The sequence below is a fragment of the Thermobia domestica genome, chromosome 7, assembly GCF_964235325.1.
Source record: "Thermobia domestica chromosome 7, izTheDome1.hap1.1, whole genome shotgun sequence".
Classification (NCBI taxonomy): domain Eukaryota; kingdom Metazoa; phylum Arthropoda; class Insecta; order Zygentoma; family Lepismatidae; genus Thermobia; species Thermobia domestica.
In genome coordinates, this window is record NC_137460.1 from 96,885,328 (window position 1) to 96,901,345 (window position 16,018).

A 16,018-nucleotide genomic window follows, 5' to 3' on the forward strand; every position below is an offset into this window, starting at 1 on the left:
AAGAAAAGTGCAAGATTAGATTCTGATTTATTTGAAACACCTCTAAGAACAAGTTATGATAGTTCAATAGGTGAGGATAATTCGCCTGTGACTAAAGAAATTAAGCATATGAGAAAACAAATTAAAGATAAAGTAGAAGGTATAGAAGCAATTGAAAAAGGAACAAGATTTGGTAAAGTTGCTACAAGGTATTATACAACAAGAGATGATAAGGTTTTCGGAATACAAGCATATAATGAGGATGGAAAAATAATAAATATGATTGAAGATAAAGAAGTTAAAATAAATGGTGATGACTTAATAATAAACAATCGACATTATACAGGAACAGAAGGTTTATGGGAACTGGTGACAAGAAGCAATCCGACAAATTATGGCGAGGATGATTTACAAAAAAAATACAGATAGTTATTGACTCTAATGTTGCATTTCAAGATAGCGATCCAAGTAGAAGAAAACAAAGGTCTAACAGAGGTAAAAAATATCTAGAAATCATTAAACCCATTTGGGATCAATATATAAAACCAACATTAGGATTAACACCAAAGTCAGGAGAAGGAATAAAAATATACAGCGAATTACCTAAAGAATATATATGGATGGATGATGTGAGAAAGTTAATTCATAGGTTGATAGTTATAGATGGAGAAGAAAAAGCTGGGAATGATAACATTTACAATGAGACAGTAGGCATAGTGGATATGATTAATTCTAAACTCACAGAAATTATTCCAAATGATCCAAAGGGTATAGGTTATTTGATAAAGATATTGAATACGTTACCACCAAAGTTTTGGAACAGTGAGAAATATGGAAAAGGATTAATGAATAGGATTTTAAACATGAAGAGTATGCCAGAGTTACATATTCCAGGCTACGAATTTTGCGGGCCTTTTCCGAAGCTACAAGAAAGATTAGAAAGAGGAGATAAAGGTATTAAGCCATTAGATGAGGCTTGTAGAGAACATGATATTTACTATAGAGATAACAAAGATACAGCTTCTAGACATATTGCAGACAAAGAATTAGAAAATAAAGCATGGGAAAGAGCTTTTGCTAAAGATGCAGACTTCTTAACAGAACGATTACCTGCTTTAGGAGCTGTTTTGGCTATGAATACAAAAGTAAGATTTGGTTTAGGTTTATAAGCATTTGTGTTTAATTTTTATGTTTTATAATAAATATATAAGCATGAAGTTGACTAGTTTTACATTTACAATTCCTAACGAAGAAATTAATCAATTAAATATTAATCACATTTTAACTAAGAAACAAATTAAACAAAAAGAAGAGAAACTAAGTAAAGGGAAATGTATGTCTTTAACTCTTTCTATACCACAAGTTAAGAAAATAAACAAAGAAATAAGGACAAATGATAATAAAGTTCATTATGGAGGTTTTATATTTACAATTCCAACCATTTTAGCTTCAATAGGTGCTCTTGGTGCTGCTGCTGGAGGTGTAGCTACTATTGTAAAAGCGGTAGATGATGTAAAAAAGAATAAACAGGAATTAGAAGAACAAATTGCCCACAAATTGCCCACAAAATAAAAAGTGAAATTAATTTCTCAAATTTTGTAAAATCGAAGTCGGTGGGCATTATGGGAACAGTGTAAATAACAATATATGCAAATAAATGTTAATATACTTTACGTTTTCCAGTGGGTGCAAGAATAGTTTTTGGTTTCATAATCATTATTTGATGTATATATATATATATATATATATATATATATATATATATATATATATATATATATATATATATATATATATATATTAAATGTAGTAGATATTGTATGTCGAATGAAATTGTTTAAAGTAAAGATCTGCAAACATTTTTATATATCATCTATATCATAAGAATGCCTTAGGATTTGTAATTCTCAATTAGAGCGTTTCTTCAGAAAGTAATGCATCACTATTCTATAAGTGGTTAACAAAATGAACTAAACAAACTTTTATGAATTGCTTTACAAAGAATTATCTATGATAATAAATATATAAAGTAATGTGTGAATCCAATGCTACACTGGGAATAATACATATAAATGATCCTAAATGCTAGCTCCAATAGAGACATAAGATCATTGATTAATCCACTTCAAGAAGTGATTACAAGTAATCTCTTTATGTTTTGTCTTCTCTGGAGATCAGTTGTTCAACTGGAAGTAAATTCCAAGCACATTAATTTTAAGTGCTGTTATGTTGCAGGTGAGGATAGTATATTTTGTTCAGACGTTCAATCGATTCAAACGCCAATTGTAGTCCTATGTCGATCAAAAAAGGTTTAAACAGACGATTAGTTTAGTAGATTAATCTTGGTACGATGAACTCTTGTCGCTGGCTCTTACTCTTCCCATTGGCCAATGAGATCAACATTCGAAGCAGTATTGTCGTAAACAATACTACAATAAAATCTACGGAGGAAATTGATATTTATTCTTTAAACGCTAAACCGTTCTAAATATTCCTTTAATGTTTAAAAATATATTTTACTCTTTCTGTTCTGTAACGAGGAACATTGAAATGGAAAGTAAATAATTTCCTTCTTAAATAAAGGATGAAATATTGAGATGTAATATATATATTCAGCACTGACAATTGATCAAAAGCACTTTCCAATATCTTTATCACTTTGCTCTTATATCTGCCGACAGAAGATTGGATTTACATACAGATTTAGACGTTCTGCAAGGCTTCAATATCTATGCATAGTTTAGTTTGGAAATCTATTATCATTAAATATATTTATATGAAATATTTGAAATGGAGTGTTCCGAGCACACCAACTTAATTAACAAAATTGACAACACAGAGTTGGTACGTTTCAGGGAAGAAAACAAAATAAATGATATAATGTTTCATTTTTAACAGGATTTTGTGGATTGCTTTCGTCATTCTTGGACTAGTTGCGACAGGAATCTTAATTATGCAATCATGGACAAAATGTCAAGAGAATCCAACAGTTTTGGTTATTGAAAGGAATAATTTGGAATGGAAGGTCCCATTGCCGTCAATGGTTGCTTGTCCTCCAAATATTCTTCCAAAAGCTTTGAATAAAGTACTCAAAGAGTAAGTATTTCAAAGTTAATTGGCAGATATATCTACAAGGTAAGAATAACATATATATAATGGAGTACATGTTCTATTAAGTGATTCATTATTCTGAGTGCACATTGTAAATTTTGTCATTGTCTATGGGTCGTTTCTCATTAAAAAATAAAAATATTTAAATATTGAGTAATATGTCTATGCACTAACTAAATTGTTTATCTTCGCCTTATAGTAAGTTTAATTTATAATATATTGCAGATTGTTTGGAAAATTTGACAAAGGGAAGAAGCAATATTATAAGGATTTTGTAACTCTTGTGGCACATGCAAATGAAAAGACAATCAGTAAATTTGAAGAATACGTTGATGACGAAGAACTGACGAAAATGGATTTAACAGTTATTCAGGAGAAGGTAATCACTAATAAGGTTCAAAATAGTGTGAATAAATTCCAGATCTATATTAAGTTTCTCTCCTTGAGTATGTGACTATTTTAGTACATTTTAGAACGGGCAAAGCTTTAGTGCTACGGGTTGACATTTGAACTGATAACTTTAGATTTGATCCTAACCATTGCCAAATCTACGCGGAAAACTATAATTTATTTGTTCACTATTCTTAAAAATTGAACCCATTGTAGAGATTCATTTCTCACAATTATGCTTCCGTTCATATTATTATTATTATTATTATTATTATTATTATTATTATTATTATTATTATTATTATTATTATTATTATTATTATTTGATTTAGACATTTAAATATCTCTACAATAGAAGTATAAATGCGTTGGAAGTAACTGGTAATTCTTAGATTACAAATTCATGGTTAAGGTTACACCATGATATTAACCTTCAAATATATCTACGGAAATCTAGCATACAAGATTATCTTACTGTATTTGGTGTCACTTATTCGCCTTATCTTAAAGATACATAGATAACAAAATTGATTTATAGAAATAATTTTACACACATTTCCAAAGTTTTTAATACTATTTTCTACTTACCATTACCAAAGAATCATGCCTATAAAAACGTACGATCACATATATGGGATTTTTTTATAAACTATACGGCCCAACTGTAAGAGGTAATTCAAAATGGGATAAAAAATTAATGTGGACCTGTGGAATAAAGTGCATAATTCCAGAGGTAGAGCTGTTGAGAATCGTCAGAAAAAGTGGAATAGTGGTAAAACATAATGAAATTAATACATACATAATCAATAAATGCATATTTCATCAAGCTTGAACAGACGTAAAAGGAATTCTTTACATGGATTCCTTCTTGAATATGCTCTAAACAGAATTCCCCGGTATCCTCTTGATTCAAGCTTGGTGCAAAATATGCAAGTGGTGCGTTTTGACAACAGTGGACAAGGAAAGATTCAGCGTCAAATGAAAATTGTTTTGTCTTTGAAATAGCGCGTACTGCAAGTACTTTTCACTGTATTATTTTTACGTCTTGTCACTTATAAGTGGGAAACAATGTATTGCATCACGCGTTATTCCGAACAACATGAACCGTAGTGTTGCCATTCCCTAACCTTAGTGGCTTCTGACTTCCAGCTAAAGAATGCTGTGTTCACTGTTGATTATTTCCACGTTGGAACATCTTGAAATTCGATGACGTCTGAGAATTAGGTTGGCAGCACGTCTGAGGATAGTTTACCATAAACACTGTCCCAAATTTTGAGGGTTGGTGTACTTCTGCCATTACATGCAAGGACCATCAAGTGTGGTATCATGGAGCATGATTCATTGCTTTATTAATATGAGAAGGAAGTGTAAAGGCGTCACTCTTAATTGATCAAGTTGAACTGGGATGAGGATGAAACTCGTGTGGCAATGATAGCGTTCCACAAGGTAGACAAATCACAAGGAGAGATTTTGGAAAGCATTCCGAAGCTAAACTGTAGTAAATAAATGTTAACCGTTGTATAGCGCTTTGCTAAAAGTGAAGCCGTGAAGGATCGCCCGTGGCAACGGAGACTATGCTAGGAGTAACATTGGAACTTGCGAAAGCAGTGGCGGCGGTTTGCAGACGAAATTCTGTATTGAAACAGTCAGCAGACTCTTTTGAAAACCAAGTGCAGCTTTTTCAGTTGTTGTGTTGTGTTCTGCAATTGATGAATGACCACAAGGATTTAAGTCTGTGTGCATTGCAGTGGCGGACATTTTGAATAATTGTGATTATCGTTCGTAATGCATTCATTCAAAACATGTTATTAGAATATTAAAATTACCTTTAATCATTGTGTATCAATGTACTCAATATTTGGGACAGTATGTATGATACGACTAACTATATACGTTGAATCAATTGAATGTTACATGCATATTTACTATGAAATGTGCTTTGGGAGCAAAGTGATAAGGGCATAAGAAAAGCACACAATTTTGCTATGTGAAACAAGGGCCTCTTGAGATCCAATAAGGAAGACCAAAAACGAATTATATTTTAAATGGTAATATGAGTCGCGTGTTATCTCCAGCAATACATCTTGAAAAACAAAACAACTATGGGAATTGCTTCCAAATGACTAACGAAAAATGTATCCATTTTCAGATAGATTGCCTTAGTAGGAACGCAGTGCCAAATCAATCAATCCAACATGCATTGGAGTAGGGTAGTGTAATCTTCTTTAAGGACAATAGAAAGATATGATGGGTACAACAAAATAATAACATCACTTAGCATCTAGCACATTATGCTCAGTATGTGTTTCATTCTGTTCCACAAACCTCCGTGAACAGCGTCCTAGGGATCCAAGGTACATGATGTAACCTTTCTATGTAGATACACACCCATGAGTAATAAGCTCCCTTGTATCATCAACAGTTTTTTTACTTTGAATATTACACGGTGTTTAATGTGATCATATATTATAGGTTCAAGATGGTTATGTCAGAAGATCATGAAGGTGAATAAGCAGAACATCCATGGTCAATCCATCCACCAGATATACTTCGTTCAAGAGGTCTCTAATCTGACGTGCGTTGCATGCTGGAGCTCCACTATGTATATATCTCATGTATATATCTCATAAGCCTACATCTATCAAGAGAAAACAATTTAAGCAGCTATGATAACATATCACTGACATGTGCGGCACACGTCTTAGTTGTAAGCTTTTTTACCAAGCGGGCTCCTTCGCAGTTAAGTGGTTAGCGTACTCGTCTATGCATCGGAGACTCGGGTTCGATTACTGGCGGCAGATCGTCTGGTTTTGATTCCACGTTAAGCAGTAGGTCCAGTCTCATATAACCTCACAGCTGAAAGGGACGTTAAACTCATAATCATATAAACAAAACTCAACTTTTCACCAAGGAAATATGGCCAAATCTTTAAATCAGTAAAAATGATATAGAAGATATTGAATCACAATGATACTGATGAAGCAGTTGCTACAATACTTGATTCCCATGAGCTCAACAATGGGCATTATGTCAATGTGCACACCTGTGTTCTCAAATATTGCTTCACTGGTGAAAATATAATCGATACAGAGTTCCGCTCTATCCCTCTTAATGTCCATCAATAGACAAAGTTACTTTCTAGGATGGGGATTATTTATTGATTGCCCACTATATAATGTAAGATGCCATGAATGCAGCTTGCGCTCAGGTAAGACACACACTGTAGATACTTCACTAAGTATACTCCAGATACTCCAGCTATTAAGCAGATTTCTGGTAATTACACGAGACTACTTTAACTGCGGTCAAAATTGATATTGAATGTTCTTGAATTGTATCCGAAGGGAAATGACCCAAACATCCTCATCGCCAATAGTATCATGTGCTGCAGACGTCTCTTGAATCCCAAAAATAAAACATGAGAAGATTGTGGGTGTTGTGAGTGTTTTCGTTCATAATCCGCTTTTCAGGAACTTTGTCTGCATTTGCCTAACACTAATAACACATCCACACAGATAACAAATACAATTTTCCTATTTGTACGCAGCTCATACTATTATTAGTAATATTGAATTTTCTTCAAATATTGATGTAATTATGTGCATTTTTCTTTGTGAGCAAAACTCTTTCAAAATATACTTGTATACAATCTCTGTTATTTTCACTTCGTTTCCTGTTTGTGATGCAATTTATTCAACTACAATGCTAACAAACTATTTCCGTACATGCATCATTATTGTCACTCGTAGTTTAAGTCACTGCCACCCTCACTAACAACTTGCCAATGGGATAGTTACGAGGACCTAGCCGTTGGATTCTACACTCTACGATGAAATAAAACACTTGAGGTGTTGTTGGACTTACTATTGCTGGTCTTATCTCAATTGCTCATTGTAATGCATACTGAGTTTTTACGCGCCGTACCTAACAAAATTCTCGATGTTTGAGCACAGATTATGATAACCGTTTTCAGAAACCATGTTAATTAGACGTAACTCTTTCTGACATTCTAGAAGAGGGGAAACTGACGGCGGCTAAATTGACACTTGAATAAAATATAATTTACTACTTCGTATAGTACGATCTCATTTATTGCTACAGACTATGCAATTTTACGTAAAACAGGGTTTTCTGCGGTGGGTCTTACTTGGAAAACAGTTCTATTTTTAACATGTGTTCCACAACAAAGTTATTTCGTTTTCCAAGTTATAACCTTCGCTCGGCCAAGTGAGGTATCTAAGATCCCCCAGATTATTATTTTTTGAAATCATTTTGTGTGTTATTTACTTAGGATATTGTTTCTTTAGCTATGTTCACATTTTTAAATTGTGCATATGTTCGTGTGGTGGTCATTGCGACGAAGCTCCTGGTTTAGTTGTTATAAGCGTTAGGGGGACCTAAGGCCCCCACTGTATACCTTCACATCGCCTAAAATTTTGTCTCCAATTTTGGTTATAGTGGGGTACCCTAGGTACCCCATAAATATTAATGATCTTTATGAAGAATTATTAAGTTGCTGATAAAAGGAATTATTTACATTACGGAGTACCCTGATTGGAGTCAGTTTCGCAGTTTCCGTCGGAACATTTTAATAAAGGAACTTTGCAAGGAATTAACTCTTCCACATGTTGTTTACCGCTTCAAGTCACTCCAAATTTACCACGGTACGATTTTTTATTATTTTATTATGAGTTTACTTTTTAAGTTATATAAATATTACAATAATTTTTAAGAGAAAAATATTGACGTTTCTATATAATCAGTAGGAAGTGCATAAACGCGCTTGTATAATCGGGGAGTTCAAGATTCGAATTCCAGCATCGACCATCATTACTGAGACTTTCCTTCTTGTATTCGGTCTCTCACAATAAATGTCAAGAAGGTACCTTTCATTAGAATTAGCAGCATGTCTTTATGCCAACAAAAATAACTAAACAGTATAAACCAAACCACATGGCACAACAGCCATAAAGGGTTAAGACCTGTCACGCGGCTTTTTGAGGGTGGCACGTGGTCAGCGTATTATTTTCCCAGCTGCCTTATGAGTATCAACTTGGCCCTAGGGTTGCCCGCGGTACTCATTTCTAGAAGTTTCTTCTATTCACTCACCGGGAAACTAACCCAGGTCGCTAGATAACCAGTCGGACGCTCTACTGACTTTACTACAGGTTAGCTCAGATAGATATAGATATATACAGATAGTATGGATGGATGGATGGGCGGAAGAACGTATAAATAGATAGGAATATAGATCGATAAATGCAAATCATTAACTGTTTGCATATAATATGTAAACGTGGAGTAATATAGAAATAGCCTGCTATTGTATAGACACACACACACACACACACACACACACACACACACATATATATATATATATATATATATATATATATATATATATATATATATTTCCAAACCGTTCGAATTTTCCCTAATTTGTAACCTTTCTTCACTCTGTTCCAATTTCGTTAATTTTTCCTCAAAATCAGAATCAAATGACTTTTTATTCTTCTTAACAAGTTCATAAAACTTGTTAGATTGTTCAAGGTCAATATCCGAAACTTCAGAATCACTTTCAGATTTTTGAAGCACATTCACAAAATTATCTCCTGATTTTTCCTGAACTGACTCCCCATTTAACCACACTGCTGCTAAATGTTTATCTTTTTTCTCGGTTTTACTCCGATCCCGAGACGAAATTGAATCACCTTTTTGATCGTTTCTAATTTTTGTCTTTTTCTTTTTCTTCTTCTTTTTCTTAAATCGTCCAAAAATCCCCAATTCCGAACAATGTCCATCCTTTCTTCACATGAACCTTCCCTTTGCACTTCGATTTGATCTTCGTTGCACACATATCCTAAGTCCAGATTAGTCGTTGGAATTGAGTTAACTAAATATTCAGTCTCCATTCAAATCAGAATAGGTTCTCACAGAAGAAAATTCTAGTTTAGGAATATCCACTAAACTATCCTTTACAGAAGATCCATTTACACAACGGCCATATGATTCAGCTCCAGAATACGTCAACCCGAATTCTTGTTTCACCGTTTTATCAAACATTGTCCGAAGTTTCCTCAACTGTTCTTCATCAGGAGCAATAATCTCCAATAATTGTTTTTCGATATTTTTTATTTCAATATCGCATTGAATAGAACGATCACATTTACTAGATTTGTCAGGAATCCAGTTCAAAAATAAGGAAGTCATCTTATGACCTCATTTCGTATGAAATGCACTATATTTACTAAAATGGCCAACACGATCTCCGGGACTAAACCTTGAAACACCTCCATTCTCACTGTCCAAATGTTTGTCCATCTTATAATCATAAAAAATAATAACCGCTTTCCTGTTATTTCTTAATAAAAGTTTGTTTCTATCATAATCAATGACTGAAAATGTTGTTCTCAAAAAGGGCACACCAAGTATGCATTCGCATGGTAGGTCGGCCACTACCTTAAAAGTTACCTGTTCAAACCACCCCGACAAATTTACCATAACTCAAAGTTCCTTACTAGTTTGATATTCTGACCCCAAAGGAGCACGAATCATTTCAGGCAAAGTTTCTACGAGTTGGTGATCCAGCTCACATCTTTGAACAAATTCCTCGATTATCAAGTTATAGGAAGACCCCCTATCCAAACAGATCATCACCCTTCTATTACTAATTATTCCATCCACAAAAGAGGCTATAGAGTCACTTGCTATATAGTCGAAGGAACTACCCGATTATTTGATCTATTAAGAAGTTCAGGCATCGTCAATGGCATTGGACTTGTACTCATTACCTTTCGATTTTCATTAACCCTCGTACTATTTTTAGTTTTATTAATTCCTAAATAACTATTATTTCCAGATTTATAAAATGGCCTTGTCATTACAGAAGCAGACGCACCTGATTTAGCTCCAACTTTCTTCATGTACTCTAATTGTTCTTTAAACTGATTCGCATATGAATTATAAAACTTCTCTCAATTCACTCAACGACTAAGGCACTTGCTTAGAGAACAATTTAAACTTTATGGATGAGTTCATCCCATCCAAAATAATTCGAATTAACTGCACCTCACTACAACTGATTTTCAAAACCACTGAAGAGTAATAAACATCTTATATATATATATATATATATATATATATATATATATATATATATATATATATATATATATATATATATATATATATATATATATATATATATATATATATATATATATATATATATATATCAACCCCTTCATTTTTGTTTTCTAAAAATTCTCTCGGATATTAATTACTGTTTAGCGGTACTTGATTTAAACTTATCTACTATTCTACTCCGAAAAACCTCCCATGAAGTACTTGCACTAATAGCATGTTGAACTTCAACTTGAATTTCGCCCTCACACTTAGATAACAAAACTCCATACAACACTCCAACCGGATAACTACACTGTTCCACTAACTTTTCCAAAACCCTCAAAATTTCAAATATTAAGTTACTATTTCTTTCATTTATTTTGGTAAATCCCTTAATCTTGTTTTCCAATGATTCTAATAATTTCTGAAAAGTATATTTATCCATATATTTCAACGCCACTCCAGAATTCGCAAAATACTCTTGACAATTCCAAGTATCTGACCTATTTATCGGAATTGAACTAAAATAATTATAATCTTGAGGCAAATGCCTTCCAGTCCTATACATTCCTGTAGGTGTTGAATTCTTAATGGTAGAAACCCGCTTTTAATAATCCGAAAGACGTTAAAAATTTGACCTTGTTCTATTTTGTGAAACTATTTTAGGACTTTCATCAGATAACTGAAAATCGACCTGCCTTGTTACGTTCGGAACACAATTACCAACCCTGAAGCTATCTCTATTCATAATTTCATTATAATATTCTGAAGGTCCTGGAGTTGGAGGTTGAGCAAAACGACTAAGGTTGGGAAAACATGGATTTTCTAAACTGTTCTATTACCTCTAGAATAAGAATTTAATGTATTAGATACCAAATTCTCTGCTCCATTATTTATGTGAAAAAATGAATTTTGGGGAGGGGTCAAACTCATAGGAATGCAAAATTATCTCCAGATACAATCCCGTTTGATCTAAGGTATATAAAACATCTTACGTCATCCATATCTACTCTTACTGTTTCGTCTCGCTCCGACATTTATTTTTCGCGCCAAATTATTTATCACACAACTGTACCAGATTACTATAATTATTAATTTAACACTGAAACATAAATTCATAAATAAATTCAAATTTAATAAATGTCCACAAAATTTATAAACGTTAATAATTATGATAATTACTCTACCACTACTTCACTACGTTCTACTACAAAAAGACTAGAGGTAACAACCCATCAAGAATCGCAATCAGGGGCGGATCCAGGACCGACTTCTGGGGGGGCGGTGGATTGTCATTCTGCTACTTTTAAGGACTCCAAACTTTGGGGAGAGTTTTATTTATATATATATAATAAAACGTTGCCTCTTCTGGGGAGAAGGGCGATCGCCCCAATCGCCCCCCTGGATCCGCCCCTGATCGCAATATACCAAATCTAGATTTGGCTCCTTTATAAAAAGTTTACAAAAACGCTGACTTTTGGTTTAGTCGAATTTAAACAGACTGATACAAATTTTTCCCAAATTTCGTAATTTAACTCTATTATTGACTCTCATAAAAATTCTTTCAAAAATGACGATCTGATAATAACAACGTGGACAAGCAAAAACTGGACTCAATAAAAGCAACGTGGACAACTATGATTACCATTTTTTTTACAGTGCAAGAATAGTGAATCGCTTAGTTACCTCAGTTAGAAAATACAGTCACATATAAATATAATGTGGTTAAGTTGCAATTCCCGAAATTTAAATTGAGTGAGTTGCAAGCCAGAATCTTGTTGCAACGCTACCACACTTATTTAGAATCCGCAATGTAACGACTGCTAACCAATCTATAATAGCACAAATTAAACTGAAGCATTGTAGATCCAACAGAGCGGGCGGCTTTTAAAGGGGTCAAACATACCTAAGAAACACCAATTACTTTTCTTACCTTTCTTTCACATCTAACGATGACGTTAATAAAACCTCTATCAATCAAATGTATCAGGTGAAGCAAAAGAACTGAATATATGGTTGAAATTTCAAATACTAAACTCATTTAAGCAATTCTATAATTTTATTTACAATAACTTTAAATAGAATTTCAACAATAACAACAAATCAGAGGTTCATTAACGAGCAAAATTCTAATTTTATAAGTAACTTGAATTTCCTTTTAACAAAAAGAGCTCAACAAGTTATATTTTTTTACACTTTCAAAAAAAATTTCGATTAATTATTCTCATCCTATTCGAAATACAATAGCCAATTAAGATTAAGTTTCCTTTTTCCACAATTTTATTCAATTTATCAACCAAAAGCAACCAAAAGTCAACCTTCAATGGTTACCCAAGTTTACTTTAGAATAGTGAATCTATGGAAAATTTCTTAATAAATCAAATAGGAATAGTCTTTAAATTTAATCGCGTTAAGCATTTCACATGTCAAAAAAGCTTCAAAGTCGTATTTGTTTCAATTAATTTAATTAATCTGAGTCAAATTCAACTAATTTTTTGTCAATTATTATCATCTACAGGCTGCGTTATCGTAATCTTGCAGTTAAATATCAATGCACAAAAGAGGGACATTAAATTTTCCGGAAACCAATCGAAAGGAAGAAAAGCTGAACAAATCGGACTTCGATCAGCAACCAAAATTCAGACTTTAATTAGTCGACCACACATACATAAATTAGACAAAGACAAAGGATTTTTCTACAGGTTTGATTTAATTACGCTTACCGTATACTGCTCCCAAAGGTTCCCTTTCTCAAGCTTTGATTATAACACTCAACAAATGGGTATTTCTAATGGACAAACAGCCAAAAACGAAAACAAACAACACATCTTCAGCAAAGAAAAGTTCAGTCCTTTTAAACCACTCTTATTCATGATAATAATAATAACTCGAAGATAGCTTTTAATTTTCTCTCTCAACTCAAAATTTTAGTCACGGAAATCTAAGTCCAACAATTATACACGAACTTTCACAGTCGAGTCACGTTAATAGGCTCAGTTTGACACCCACACTATCCGCGTTAGTTCTGTCTTGCAACTGAAGCTTCACGCAACGACCTTCAGCCACAAGGCAGAAGCCCAAGAATACTCCATTCAGTGCTAACGCAATACATACACAACTGTTCTTTTCTTTCTTTTCGCTTATCGCTCAGAATCAAATTACAAATTGCATTCAATTCTATTCCTTTTAAATAACCACATATACATTATTTTCCATTCTTTTCTTTTCATTTTTTTAAAAGAGAAAAAAATCACATAATGATTAAAAAAGAAAAAAAACATAATCATTTAAAGGTCCATCTCATTAAATAAAGAACTATTTTTTTCTTTTTTGTTTTTAAAGTTCACTCCCATTCATGGACGTCGGCAGGGTTTCCAAGGATTTTGCGTAGATATAACAATTTATTCTCAGAACTTCATCCAAAATTATTTCCACCTCTTGTGGCCACCAAGGCACGCCACGAAGTCGAACCCAAGTCTTCTACATCAGAATAGCATTCTCCTGAGTGCCTAGATAGTTCATCAAGTTGGTCTTCAATAATGTTAATTTTAGCGCCTGTTAGGTTCACAATAGGATTTTGGTTCTCTTCCACCATTTTGAAACTTCTGATTTATATGTTGTTCTCCTTGAAGTATGAATTCGCTGCTGCTCCTTCACCTGAAGTTTAATTGCTTTAACAGAGCACCTCACAGCAGCAAAATTGTGAACAATTTGTCCTAGTTTATCATCAGTTTCTTCCCATTTATTATTTAAATGTTGTGTAGTTTGTTCCAACTTCAAGTTTCACTGGTACTGTCCTAAAATACTTTCCCAGGGTCACCGCAGGTTTCCAAATGGGACCAACTCAAACTTTTCAATGGGAACTGGTGTTAAGTAGCACCCAGTTTGAAAGCTGTTGTTAAATGAAAGAAGCTGGAACGAGTCTCGACTGTCTACGATAACGCTGTGCAAAATGACAGAAGGTCAAATTGTAAACAGAAACATAATTGAAAAGTCAATGGCCACCTGCAATCGAAGATAGGCGTTTAACACTTATATCGAGAATAGATAGAGATACACGAAACTGCTGAAACTAGGAATACCAAATTTGGTATGAATGTTAGTCAGTAAGCTTAAGTGACGAAAATATACAAAATGTTCAAAAACTAAAGATCTTGAGTTGAAAAAGCTGCAATATGTATTACACTCATGTCCAGTTGAAACCAATGGAGACATTTATTGTCAATAATAAATATCCACAAAAAATCAAAGATGTATCATCTGTAATCCAAAATACCTGCCATCGTGAAAAATGAGTTTATACGATGCTAACAATGATGTTGCATCTGACAATCACAGTAGACAATTTTGTCGCACGTTCATTAAATCCACCCGTTGAAATAAAGAGATCTACGAGTGATCCGATCGAAGTACAGAAGTTGTTGCCAGCAGGCAGCAGCTCTAACCGCCGCAGGAGACGATTGACAGCGTCATAGAACGGAGATTACTATTTTTTGGTTTATTTATTTACCATTTCAATTATTTCTTATATCATTTTTTATGCTTCATTTTCTATCCTATTTGTATCATACATAAATTACTGAGTGATTGACAACTCATTTCCTTGCATTTCACAACAGTTTTCAAACGATGCGATACTTCACTCGCACTGTCCTCTAAACTTTTGAGTTGGCCTCCACATGGGACCTTAGAGGGCACTGGGATACGGTAGTTTTAGTTTATGTCGTTCTACTTTGAAAATTATGCCAACATGCTTTCTTGTTTCCAAATTCGTCTTACCATTTCCGATTTGTAGGGGTGGCCATAGTCTTTTTGTTTACATTTTGGCCCCCTGCCATTTTTATAATGTTGTCGCAGAAAGTCGAGACATTCTCTTTCTTCTTTCCTTTTGCACGAGCTTCCAAATGACGTGCTACTTTACCTCCTTGCTATTTGAATCTTTAAGTTGGACCCCGTCTGGGATCTACGGCGGACCATGCAGCAAACTTTTTTACGTCAAACGATGGGATACGTGGTCGTCGAGTTTCCGCCTACCCAACTGTTTCCGAAAAAAATGGCCCAGTTTAAACTATTATGCCAGATAATAACTTTCACTTTACAAAATATGTTCTAACTCACGACATCCCAGCCCGTGACACGTATTACTTTGGGATTTGTCTAGTCATAACATATCAAACCCAAAAAACAATAGTATCGTTTGTATCTCAGCAGAGCCAGTTCGTGACCTTGTCAGTTTCTCTCGGCCTTAGAGTTGAAACTACTTTCTTCACACGTGAAATACCAAACGCATGACTAGTAATTAAGGTCAACCTTGATACGTAAGGTCTGAGCGTGTAAAGTTTTTAACAAGCAATTTATTAATAAGTAAGACCAGTCTTAGTATTTTTCGAAAACGCAACTAGTCAAGAAA